The sequence below is a fragment of the Carya illinoinensis genome, chromosome 15 (assembly GCF_018687715.1).
Source record: "Carya illinoinensis cultivar Pawnee chromosome 15, C.illinoinensisPawnee_v1, whole genome shotgun sequence".
In the NCBI taxonomy this organism is placed as follows: domain Eukaryota; kingdom Viridiplantae; phylum Streptophyta; class Magnoliopsida; order Fagales; family Juglandaceae; genus Carya; species Carya illinoinensis.
The window spans coordinates 4,751,413-4,765,651 of NC_056766.1; positions in this window are offsets into that span (position 1 = coordinate 4,751,413).

Sequence of the window (14,239 nt, forward strand, 5' to 3'; positions counted from 1 at the left end):
TTGTAATTGTTTAGCCTTTCAATTTTGTAATAGCTTAGTTATTATTATTAGTTTATTACGTATTAGACTCTTAGACATAACACTTTTTTTTTTCTTTTAATCTGGGTTTTAAATTTTTTTTTTCTTTTTTACTTATAATTTTATAGGCTGAAAAATGAAAATGGCCTACAAGGTATTTTTGGGCCAAAAATACATACTTGTGGGCCATTTTGGCCCATTGCTGAGATTTATGGGCCCAAAATGGCCCAGAAATTGCTTCTAGGCCATTTTCGGCCCAGAAATTGTTTCTGGGCCCAAAATGGCCCAGAAATTGCTTTTGGGCCCAAGGCCCAGAAGGGGGGTGCGGGGGGCCGGACGGACTGCCCCCCCACCCCGTCATGCGGGACGGGGTACCCCGCCCCCGGACACCGGAAGCGGGGGACGGGGGGGATTTTCCCCATCCGCCCCATGCGGGGGCGGGGGGCGGGGGGGGGGCCTACCTCGCACCGTATGGTGCAGGTAGCACCCCTAATTACGATGGTTTTTGCTAACGGATTGCTCACACCTGGAACTTATTTTGCTAACATGTGTTGATTTCAAATTCAAACTCTTCTCTAGATAAGATAAGGCCCTTGAAATTTGAATTACATCTAGAACTTATCTTAATAACATAAGTGTTTTAACTTATCTAAACACTTAGGATTGGTTTGGATACACAAATCCAAATTATCTCATCTCATCTCATATAATCATTACAAATTTACAAATTTTGACTCAAACTTATGGAAAGTGGGCGATACCCTCCAGATATATAGAAGCAACTGCTAAATGTTGGACTAGGCGACGAGAGCACAAAAAAGGCCATATAGAAATGCTGGAAGGATTTGGAAAGAAAAAGATTGAAAGAAACAAAATTGAAGGAAGATGCTAGCTAGCAGCTGAATGGTGGTGAGAGCAAGAAGACGTATGGCGGGGAGTGAGCAGTAAAGGAATAATGGGAGGAAGTGGATGCGATGGCTAGTAGCAATAAGTTTTACTTCTTTTATGTTTTTTTTTTCATATTTTTTAAATATTTTTAAAAATGAAAAAAAAATGCACCAACACATAAAAAAATCACTTTTTTAATTATTAAATAAATAATAAATTTTAAAAAAAATTAAAAATGTTAAGTGATACACTTGAGTGATATATTACAAGCAGCAAAGTAGTCTTTAGTTTGAGAAGAGTAAAGTGAGTCTCGTCAGACTGACAGAATGAAAGTACTTTTTTTCCTGAAAGTAGCTCCACGAGTACTGCTCCGAAACAATAGACATCACTTCTCTATGTCAAATGGCTTGTTGCAAGCCAACATGCCAGTAATATTCATGAAAAAATTTAATTATAAGTACAACTATGTACTAATATGTGTATTAATTTAATATGAATTAATCATGAAAAAATCTAGTTGTATTGGCGGTCAGATTTAATAGTATTGGCGGTCAGATCTAAGCAAGATATTTACATTATACGTTTTTTATAGTTTCAAATACATGAATGTATCAGTATCAATAATTTAGAGTACAAATTGTAAAACTTCTAGTAATATTTAAAATATACAAAAAAAAAAATATTTCTCGTGTGGGTAAATTAGAGGGGAAAAATAAACAAAAACAGGGAAAAAGATCAAAACACATACAAGTGGAATAAAAGAGAAAAGTAGCAAAAAAATGAATGCATCATGTTTTGGACTGGCCGGAAGGCAAAAGATCCCCACAACAATAATGGTAAAAGAAGAGTCTTTCTTTTCTAAGAAGTCTCCCACTAGCAGTACGTACTATGTTTTTTAAGATTGTTGGACCACCAATTAATGTTAATTAATAAGGGTGTCTATAAAAAACAAATAATTATTCAAGCGAATTATAACGAATGAATTTCATGAGTCTAAATATATATATATATATATCTATTCGAAAGTACGTAAAAGTAAAGTCTTTGGATCCTTTTTGTTGGTCGGGCAAGTCTTTGTTGTAAAATCAGAACTCCATTCAATTTCGATCAACCGTTCAGAAAAGTTGGAAGGATTCGGAAAGATCAGAAAGATAGAAAGAACTAGAAATTTGAAGGAAACCATGCAAGTGGAAATTAAAGGAAAAAGGAAAGAATGCAAAACTCAAATCTTATTTAATTTTTATACCTGGTAAAACTTAATTATGATAATTGATTAATAATAAAATTGATATATCATGGTATATACAAAAATGATATTCTTTATTACGTGGTATATGTGATCTACCATATAATATATAATATATATATACACATATATTATTTTTTTATTTAAAAACTAAAAACCAGCGGCCCCCTTGGCCCTGCGGCCTGCCTAGTTTTTAAAAGAACATGCATATAGTTATTAACGATCCAAGAGAAAATAATTAGATCGATTTATTTTCTCTGTATGTGAGATTACATTCTCCTTTCATAATAATGGAGGTAAAATTTTAATTATTATTGTACGCTTAATTATTATTTTAATTTTTTGTGTTTGAACATATTTTAATTAAAAAATCAATAGTGCTACAATCACAAAAAGATTTCATATAAGTAAAATTACAAACTAATCTCATAAGTTTATATAATAAGTTATAATAAAACTAACTTTACAATTTAATGTACTACATCAATTCAGGTTAGCTTATCGATTTATTCTTGTTTAATCTATTTTTGGCTAAAGAATTTTCAAAAAAAAAAAAAAATCTTTTAGAAAGTAGAAAATATCTCAAATTCAAACATTAAATTAAAAATACTTTACCAAAAATAATTCACCAATAAAAACTAATTAAGAGATACATGGTGGTGATCAGAGCAGCTAATTGGTGGTAATTAGAGCAAGAAAACATGGTGGGGAGTGAGGGGCATAGGAATAATGGGAGGAAGTGGATGCGATGGGTAGTAGTAATAATATTCGATCATGTTGACAGCCAAAGATTGACCCCGTCTTAACCCTAAGGATTAAGGATTACCTACCATCATCCAATGGTTTTAGTGTTTCATTTCCCATGCTATCAATGGTACTTGTCGAACAATAGCTAGTGGTAACATCAATAATTAAAGATTAATTCTCAATGTTGTGATTATTTTTTTCCTTGAATGCTTTTCCTTAACTCTCAGTCCATCCAGTTCTAGTACCACTTCCTTCATATATAGTAGGCCTATCGTCTACGATCCTTTAACACTAAGGCTTCTTATTGCAACATTACCAACTTTTTTTATTTCCTCCGCATTACTCCCATTGTGAATGTGGTCGTCAAGAATTTCCAATAGTCAATCCTCTTCAAACATATATAAAAGTTGAAAAATGAACTTGGTTTGCTCATACTTTATAGAGTATTGATTATTCATGGTGGTGGAGCCACTTAAATAGATTAAATACATCACTTTCTAAATCACTAATAACATGAATTATTAAAAGATAAACATAACTAGTGAGCTAACAACAAGAAACGAGAAAGAAAATGATCCGTCAAATCATGTTTATAACTTTAGAAAAGCAAAAGATTCCCCCATATCATGAACAGAGGAAATTGCAAAGAGGAAGATCATGGCTTAATGTATTAATTTGAAACCAAATTGCAATGGTCGCATGCATGCACTTATAAAACGATAATTTTTATCGTGCCTAATTACCAAGTACTAGGGGGCCCACTCTAAATTAATTAAGCAATATCTAATCTTCTCGATCGGACGATCGACCCGTATATATAAGTATATAATATTCATGCTCTATTGGAATATTAAAGAATAATAAATCCTTAAAAAGGCAATTACTTACCTAATTAGATTCTACTTCTATGCAAAACCAAGATAAAAATTTCATTAAAGAATTCTAAAGTATAAACTGGTTGGAATAGATAGACAATTAAGGCAACACTTCGTTGCAAAAAGCAGGAAAAGGCTAATTAATTACCTACAAAAACATTTCTTATCCCAAGACAAAAGTTGGTAAGAATGATTCCACGAGCAATAATTGAAGCATTCTTTTTTGTCCCCTGTTTGAGCAAGAAATTATTAAAGCAAGGGAAGGACTATACAAAAGAAGTCTTCCGCGAGCAAGCTGGATGTTTTTCGCATGATTAGAAGGTATTCCACTTGTAATGTAAATAGTTTGTGATATATCGGGCTGAAAGTCGAACGGTCCGGACTGGAAAAACCGACCGGACCGGTCATTTTTGGACCGGACCGGACCGAATGAGTCCGGTCCGGTCCCGGTCCAATTTTTAAGGGACCGAAGGTATTCGGTCCGGTCCCGGTCCGGGGGTTTTCACCCCGGACCGGACCGGACCGGACCGAATAGATTAAAAAAAATTATTATTATTTATATAATAGTTGAATTACTAATAGTCTAATACTAATACAATTATATAGTTATACTAATTATAAATTCATAATAACTAAATCATTGTAAGTCTATAACTATATTATATATATATTTAGTATCAATGTATTACTATATTCTTTAATATATAACTATTAACTATAATATATAGTACTAGTATAACCGATCAAAAAAAAATATAGTACTAGTATATATATTAATGTATTAACATATTATAAAAGTTATAGTATAAATTATAATATATCATATATTTGTAAATTTATAATAGTATTAGTATAGTTAACTTAATATGTAATATGTTAGCATTAAATCACTATAACTACATAGAATATTAGTAATAAGAGTATTACTATTATTTAATATAATATTACATATATTATCACTATCATTACATATATTTATTAGTTATAGTATTAGTACCTATCAAAAAAAAAGTTATAGTATTAGTACTAATAGACTAATAGTATTAGTTATTAATATTACATATAGTTACATATATTACTATTATTACTATTATTATTACATGATATAGTTACATATATAATTATCACTATTACTAATAGTAGTAGTGTATTACTAATATATATAATAGTATACTATATGTATATATATTAAATATGTCACAATATAATTACATAAGTATTAAACAAAATGTCATTGAAAAAAAAAAAAAAAAAAAAACTCATAGGGTGGACCGAACGGACCGACCGAACCGGACCGGACCGAACGGGACCGGACCGGACCGGACCGTATGAAGTTCGGTCCGGTCCAGGGTGGGAAAACCCTGGACCGAATAGGTTCGGTCCGGTCCGTAAAACCTCCTCGGACTGGACCGGACCGGACCGAATTCACCCCACTGATATATATTGATGATGGATGTTGTCTCCTTTTTTATGTACGTCCATTCTACTAGGTTATTTTCCACATGAATATCATTATATATATTGGACTGATTTTGTCGATTGAGTCACATTGCGCTTGAAACTGCTGAATAAATTTGTTTTTAATGACTTTAATTAGCTATTAGATGCCAACTCATGTACCTTGCTGTTTATCACCAAAAATTTTATTATATTTTCCTACTAATTAAGCTAATTAATCCTGTAGATGGTTTTAGATTTTTCTTTTACAGTGTTTAAAACTCTATCTCCTCGGATAATCGATACAGATCTGTTAGCTAAAAGCTTTTCATTCTGAAGTAAGAAGTGCATGGAAATAGGCTAACAATTCATTTCACTAAATTCTCACAAAAGCTTTCAATGATATTACATATCTCACATAGAACACGTTACATTACAATCACTCAAGAGAATATCACGTATACACATGTCACAGGACTTTTCTTTTTCCCCCTTTCTGGCCCTTAGGGGCCGACCATTCCAAACCTTTCAATATCATCTTTTCTTTTCCTTTTATATAAAAACACACTTTCTGAACAACCTCAAATTCTCAAGTTGTGTAACCTTGTAAACTATCCAAATTGCCACGTTATACTAGTTTATAATACATTAATATAACTAATTAATCTATTTTTTTAATAGCTTAAACTTTTGATATAAATAAAGATTTCATAATATCTTTAAATAAAAATAATAATAAATTGGTGAGGATTTTTCCTTGTTGGAAACTATTCAATTTGGACATATTGTTGTGTTGTCCTATTTAGAAATTAATTCCACCCTTTGCAATAGTAATTTTTAGGGATGAGTATGCATGACTAAGGACTGGTTTGGTTATAAAAAATCAAACTATCTCATCTCATCTTATTTAATCATTACAATTATCTCAAATTCTCATACAAAATATAATAAACAATTCAACTTTTTCAATTTTTAAAACAAAATCAATATTAAAAAATTATATTATAATAATATTTTATTTAACTTTTAACAAAATATCTCATCTCATCTCATTTGAACTGTGTAACCAAATGAGGAATAATATTTGCAATTTTAGGGTGTATAAATCTCGTACATTCATTTTTTTAAAAAAAAAAGTGAATAAATTTGAAATCTACATGAAAAAATTATCTTTTAACGAAAGACACCAATTTTTTTTTTTTTTTTCAACTTGTTTATGCAAGACTTACACATCCTCGAACATTACTCTTCTAATTGAATAAGTGCAAGAAACGGATGCAGATCTCATGAAGTTTCCTAATTTAGTACAAATTAATTGCTTAAATCTGTTCCATCTTTTTCGTATTTGCTAAATGGATATATAGCTAAGTGCATGTAATCCAGAATGATGGAATTGGGGAATCTTTTGATTATCCAAAGTTCAAAATATTATTTTGGTCATTCTTACTTTTCTTTTAAATAAGATATCATGTCATATCTTTTTGGACCATTTACTTTATCTTTTTTAGTTTATTTTGCAAGTTTAAAATATTAGCCACATTTACTCTTCTACTTGTCCTTCATTTGCCATAGGTTTCTCGAGAACTTTAAATAATTAGATATATTCCATTTTCCTCTGCCTAAACTTATCCTTTTGTCTGCTTCTTTATTTCCCCCCTTTTTAGTGACCGTAAAAAACAGATGTTTACCTGTAAAAGAAAATATGTGCGAAAAACAGATGTTTACCTGTAAAAGAAAATATGTGCGAAAAACAGATGTTTGCAAGTAGACTTTTTCTTTAAAGTTTTGTGATATTGCTATATACTACCCATCACATCGACCATGCTTCCTCCCATTATTTCTGCTCCTCACTCCCACCATATGTCTTCTTGCTCTCACCACCAATCATCTGCTAGCAGCTAGCATCTTCCTTCAAATCTCTGTTTCATTCAATCTTTCTATTTCCAAATCCGGCCTTCCGGCTTTTCTAAATCGTCTTTTCTGTATTGCTCGATCTCGTGGCCTCCAAAAGTCATAATTAAACGTACAATAATGATTAAAACCCCCGTTACAAATCTCACAGTCAAAGAATAAGAAATCTAATTATTTTCTCTTTCCTAGAAGAAAAAAAATCAGAGTTTAGATATATAATTGGTTTTCACAAGTATCACTTGCTAATAAACTAGTAATTAAAAAATAAGACTCACCGACAAGATTCATATATATATATATATATATATATATGTATATGTATATTATTTTCCAGTACGTAATCTAATTACCTGTATCAGCTGAATGAGTTCAAGGAATTACTCGAAAAAAGCTACGGAATGACGTTTGGTAAAGCAGGGAGTCAATTTGGGTGGATCGTTAATAATTTTTAATTTTGCAACTGAATTGACGAGAAAGATTATATATATGGTGAATAAGTTGATCTTGTCCAACATAAGAAAGAATTTATTTGCAAAGCCAAGCTAAGGGAAAAAAACCCATAATTTTTAGAACCCTTTGGTAGACTGACTTGTTTGTGTAAGAAGTTATTTTCAGATATTTTACTTTCAAACATAAGTAAAACAAAAGGAACTGGCTACTCTTTCACTTGAGTAGCACTCTTTTATTTGGCCACTAGTCACTTTTAATTTTTTTTTTTCATTTTTTCTTTCACATTTTTTTAATATATTTAAATCTTTTTAAAAAATAAAAAAAAATATACTAATACAGATTTTAATTTGTACGAGGCCCATTTTTTAGTGTTTTGATGAATTCATTTTAATTTTCGTCATAAATGATAAATTATATTAATTTTCATATCTAAAACAAGCATAATATATATAATAATTTAAAGTATCAAATCCAGATATTTTAAAGACGTTCTCCCATATATATATATATATATGTATGTATGTATGTATGTCATTTCGAATCAGTATAATATATAAGAATATATCCAAACAAACGTAAAATCACTAGAACAAAAAAGAGGTTTGGGAAAGTTATTTGGAAGGATTTGGAAAGATAAGAAAGATAGAAAGAAGAAGAAATTTGAGCGAAACCATTTGAAAAGAGGAAAAAAGAAAAAACAGAAAATGGAAACAAAGTAAATGTAAATTATTTTGACCCCACAAAATAAGCTAAAAAAGATATCAAAGCTAATGTCCACAAAATATGATCTCTTTTTCAAAAGAAAAGTAGTAATGACGATATTAAAGCAATGCTTTTAAGTTTGGATAAGCAAAAGATTCTCCAATTCCATCATTGTGGACTACTACAAAGCAGCAAATACCAAAAACGATGGAACCAATTAATTTAAGCAATTAATTAATTTGTGCTAAGTTGGGAAAATTAAATTATATATATGATCCTGATCACACGATCTCTCTCTTGAGCGCCTATTTAAATAGAGTATTAGCCAGCCACTAATTAGATCCTCAACTGAGTTGCCCTTCATTCCCCCTTCATTCCCACATGTCTGCAAACGTAGCAAAACAAAAAACAAAAATTCAAGCAATTGATCAGATAAAAGATATCTTATCCAAAGATAAAAGCAGTCAAAAAAATGAATTAAGCCATCATGTTAATTTGTGACCGACAAAGCAAATTAAAGATTCCAATAATTTAAAAGTTATCTCAATCATGGAATAACTCCTAAAAGAAGTCTTTCTTTTCTTTTAGAAGTCTCCCACTAGCACGCAACTGCTAAACCATGCACGTTGTGTGCGATCAATTTATAAAGTATAAATCTTAATTAATAACCCAATTTATAAACCCTAATTAATAACCCAATTTATAAATCCTAATTAATTTCCCAATTAACTTTTTATTTTTCTTTGGTTTTTGAAATCCTTTTAATTCCAGAATGAAAAGCGATATTTAGTAGGTTCACATGATGTACGTGATTGAGGATATAATCATGTACTTAATGTCTATACCTTGCAAGCGAAAAGAATTAGAAATGTCAATATCTTTCACAATTTATTATGCGCCCATTAGGTAAGAAAAGTTAATGATCATCTTGCTTTCCGATTTACTTTTCGTGCCCCACGTGATTGGTCCTACATGATGTCTGATCAAGATGCAATATTCTACTTGAACTGTTTAAAAAGCGATAGCTAGTACTGCTAGCGGGAGACTTCATAGGAAAGGGAAGAAAGACTTCTTTTATTGTCATTATTGAGCATTTAAATTATTGTTGTAAGTCGAAACCTTTTAAGTTTGCCGGTCATAATGGAACGATCAGCATTATACAAAAATAATGGAACGATCGATAATTATGAATAAAAAAACAAAGTTTAATTTGTACGTGGCCCATTATTTAGTGTTTTGATCAATTCACTTTAATTTTCGTCATAAATGATAAATTATATTAATTTTTATATCTAAAACAAGCATAATATAATAATAATTTAAAGTATCAAATCTAGATATTTTAAATTCGTTCTCCCTTATACATAAAAATATATATGTATATATATATATATATTATGTATGTCAGCTATTGTCACTACAACATTTGTTGATTTTTACCGTGAGGCTATGTATTCGGAAAAACTATACTTGTAGTGGGAAACGTTTTTTTACTAGTAACTTAAAGTTGGTGACGTACACAAAGTATTTTTCTCCACCAATTCATGAACACATGGCAAATGATGACCTTTTCCCACTAACTAGATCGTGGAGAAAACCAATGAATTTTACGGCAAATGATTACTCAAATCAGTTTATGTTGGTGGGAAATATTAGTTTTAACACGAAATGTGCTGGTGGAATTTATATGTTTTATGAATGCATTTCATAGGAATACATCTTTCCTAACCAAAACCACTCATCAATAATGGACGAAAATAAACTATTTCAGACCTAATGAACACATGGGAAGTAAATATTTTGCATGACATTGTTTTCTGGCAATACATACTTTCCACATTATTGCCAATCATGAGTAAAAGTTATAAATATAATTTTTCGGACTATTTGATTTTGTCAGTAAAGAGTATTGTTCATGATATTTGTTTGATAGAAAAACTTTTTGCCCACTTTGAGCATTTTATTGAAATTAATATTTTGCCACCCTTCCTTTCGGTAGCTTACTTAGAATATAGTTTCTCAGTGTATGTCTTAGTCGGAATACAATTTTTGTCACTTGTTTCTTTATGGGAAATACTACAGGAAAATGTTAACTGTTTTTACCATTCCTAACTCTTCTAAAATGGTCTTTTCTCACAATATCAAGATGCTATATATATAGGCTATTATTAAATCTGCAATCACACACACACACACATATATATATAACATAACTAATTCCAAGTACTTGGATCCAAATTCTCTGGTTGCACCTATGTATATATATAACACTTTGAAAAATAACATTTTAATATTGAAATACATCAACCCATGCATGGAGATACATCAATGTTTGAGTAGGAAGTACAAGAGGGAAGCCTACATTTTCCCAAGTCACATCAACCTAATCAACTAATAGAACCCAAAATGCTTAATATAATCCATGTATACATAATATTTTGGGTTCTTGACCCAAAAGATGAATCCCCAATCCCAATATTGTCATTGACTAGAAAATAAGGGATCTGCATGCTACAAAAGCCAAAGGACGTGGAACCAATTTAAATAATTAGTTAAGGTAATGAAATAAAAAATTACTTTTTTTTTCTTTAAAAGAAAATTTGGTTTACTTCTAATCTACTTTTGGTGGAGGAAAACTCTATTCATCTGAATATGAATTAATTAACATGTCATTTATAATGAAAATCTAACAAATTGTGCTCATTCAGTTTCAACTGTTAAGATTGATGGAAAAAAAAAGTGAGTCATTGTACATCCATCATGTACAATATTGACAATCAGATGATCCTCATAAAATATTTACATTGCAAGTTTTTTATAGTCATTATAAGAAAAATGACATTTTGTCACTTAAATTGGATGTAAAAAATACAAAATGATTAACAAAGTTTTTTTTGCAACTATTTTGTGTTTTCTATATCTAATTTAAACGATACAAAATGTCATTTTTCTTATAATAAGTTCGATACAATGTATCACTTTAATAACTTAGAGTACAAATTAAAGTGAAAAATCACTAGAAGCACCAGCTGCTAAACCATTCATGTTGGAGGCAACGGGAGAACCAAAAAGCGGTAATTTAGAAAAGTTGGAACCAAAAAGCGGTAATTTAGAAAAGTTGGAAGGATTTGGAAAGATGATCAGAAAGAAGAAGAAATTTGAGCGAAACCATTTGGAAAGAGGAAAAAAGAAAAAGCAGAAAATGGAAACACATAAAAGGTAAATTATTTTGACCCCACATGTCTGCAAAAGCTAACAAAATAAGCTGAAAAAGAGAAAGCTAATGCCACGAAACGTGATCTCTTTCTCAAAAGAAAAGTAGGAATGATGAAATCAATGATTTTAACTTGGGATAAGCAAAAGATTCTCCAATCCCATCATTATGGATTACTACAAAGTAGCTATCCATGCATGAGCAAATACCAAAAAAGATGGAACCAATTAATTTAAACAATTAATTTGTACTAAGTTGGGAAACTTCATGCATGAGATCGAGCGTCCACTTTATATATTATATGATCCTGATCACACGATCCCTCTCTTGAGCACCTATTTAAAATATTAGACTATTAGCCAGCCACTTAGATCCTCAGCTGCCTCGCCTTCATTCCCACAGGTATGCAAATGTAGCAAAACAAAAAACATTCAAGCAATTGATCAGACAAAAGATATCTTATCCAAAGCTAAAGTAGTCAAAAAAAAAAAAAAAAAAAAAAAGGAATTAAGCCATCATGTTAATTTATGCCTGACAAAGCAAATTAAAGATTCCCACCCACAACAATAATTTAAGAGTTATCTCAATCATGGAAGGACCTAAAAAGAAGTCTTTCTTTTCTTTTATATGAAGTCTCACACTAGCACTACTTTTATGGATTTTAAAGAGTTCAAGTAGGCCGAGAGATACATGTAATCACTGATCCAATTGGAAAAAATGATAAAATCTTTATCAATTGTTCTCTTTTGGTTTTTTATCTCATCTCATTATTATAATTTTTTCTAATTTTTATATAAAATATAATAAATAATTCAACTTTTTCAAATTTTAAAATAAAAATAATATTAAAAAAATATAATATAATAATATTTTATTTAACTTTCACATTTTATCTCATATTATCTGTGTAATCAAATGGGACATCTCATCTCATCTCAACTTTCAAATAGAATCTCTCTTCCTATCCCATTCTAAGTAGGATGAAGAGATATAGCTCATCATGTCGTTGTTGGACTAACAATTTGATTAAGGAAGGGTGTCTTTTAAAAATAAATTATTCAACCGAAAAAATGAATATTAGTATTCAAAATTATTACGTTAAAGGCAATGATATTTGGAGATGTCGTGACATTAATGCAACGCATAACGTTAATAATATTAGATACAGTTATGAGTTGTGCAAATGGCGTAATGCATTCATTTTGAAAAAAAATGAAGTTCACAATTGAAAATACTAATTTTTTATATGAGTCCTATAATTACTCACTTTTTCAAAATGAGTACTGTGTGGCACTTGCACATTTTAGTATTACTCGAATTAATATGTAAGTACCCAATGGCACCTCTTGTGGCACGCTTAGAGTCATAATTAAGGGCTTGTTTGGAAAAAAATTTTATTTCCAAAATTCTCATCACATCCCATCTCTTTCCCAAACATTACTCAAATACAAATACTTTTAAACTAATCATTACAACTGTTTCAAATTTTGAAAAAAAAAAATCAACATTTTCAAATCTCCAAACAAAAATAATATTAAAAAACCATATTCTAACAATATTTTAATTTTATAATATTTTTTATTCAACTTTTTCTCTCATTTCTCAAAACTCAAAAAATACTCAACTCAAACTATCTCACCACTATTCACAAATTATTTACCACTATTCACAAAAGTCTAACATGAGTAAGCTTTAGGAACGAAAAAAAAAAAAAAAAACTAGGGGTTTTTAGTTTGATTGTTAATTTCCAGTTAATGCTTGATTATGGCTGGAAAAAAAAATGAGTAAATGTATTATGTTAAAAAATGAACAAAGAAGATCAACTTATTTATTCACCATATATAATATAACATATTTACTGATGTTTTCCAAAATATATGCCTAAATAAAAATGATTAATTAGACCGTATTCAAACCTAGCTTTGCAAAATAAAATTAATGGATTCAAACCCCGTTTGGAGCCCAAGTCTGAAATTTTTTTCTTCTTAGTGTTTTTCTTTTAATAATATGAAGCCCAAAATTGATTTGGAAGTGGGTTTTCTTTCAAATTAAGTGTGAGTTTGTGTGAAGGCAGTGGTCTCAGCCCGTGTGAAAGCCCAGCTCAAGGTGAGGAGCCCAGCCTCTCATCTTTTGAACGGCGCCGTTTTGGTTTGGAGGGTGAGAAAACCCTACTTTTGTCTCTCCTCTTTTTCTTTCCCGAGCACCGTACCACTCCAACCATGACCTTTTCGCAGCCCATGCTGCCACCACGCAGGCACCACACGTCTGAAATGCACAGTCCACTGTCCCTGTCTGGCCACCGCCCCCTTCTCCCCCAATCCGTGCCTTTCTCTCTCTGCCTCCCCGTGAGCTTTTCAGCTGACGCAAACCAGCCGTCGCGCACCATGCATTGTGAAGCTTGCCCATCTTTTCCGTCTTGCCCACCGTCCAACTCCACCAACAAAGCCGTGGGTTGTGCTGTTGTGGAGGAGTTCCACGACCTATAAATAGGTCGAGCCTCTACCCGTTTGGAACCCATCCCAAGCCCTCCTCTCCATCTCAATCTCGTTCTCTACCTCCCCAGATCTCACATTCCCTCTCTCTGTTTCCTTCTAGTGCAATTTAGAAATTTTTCACCTAGGGTCCCGCCGCATACCGTCGTGGTTCGCCGCCCTCAGGTGTTCACTGGAGGTTGTCTGACCACCCCCCCGGGGCTCCGCTACCACTCAACCTCTCCCCCTCTTAGATCTCACCCTATAATCGAAACTAGAT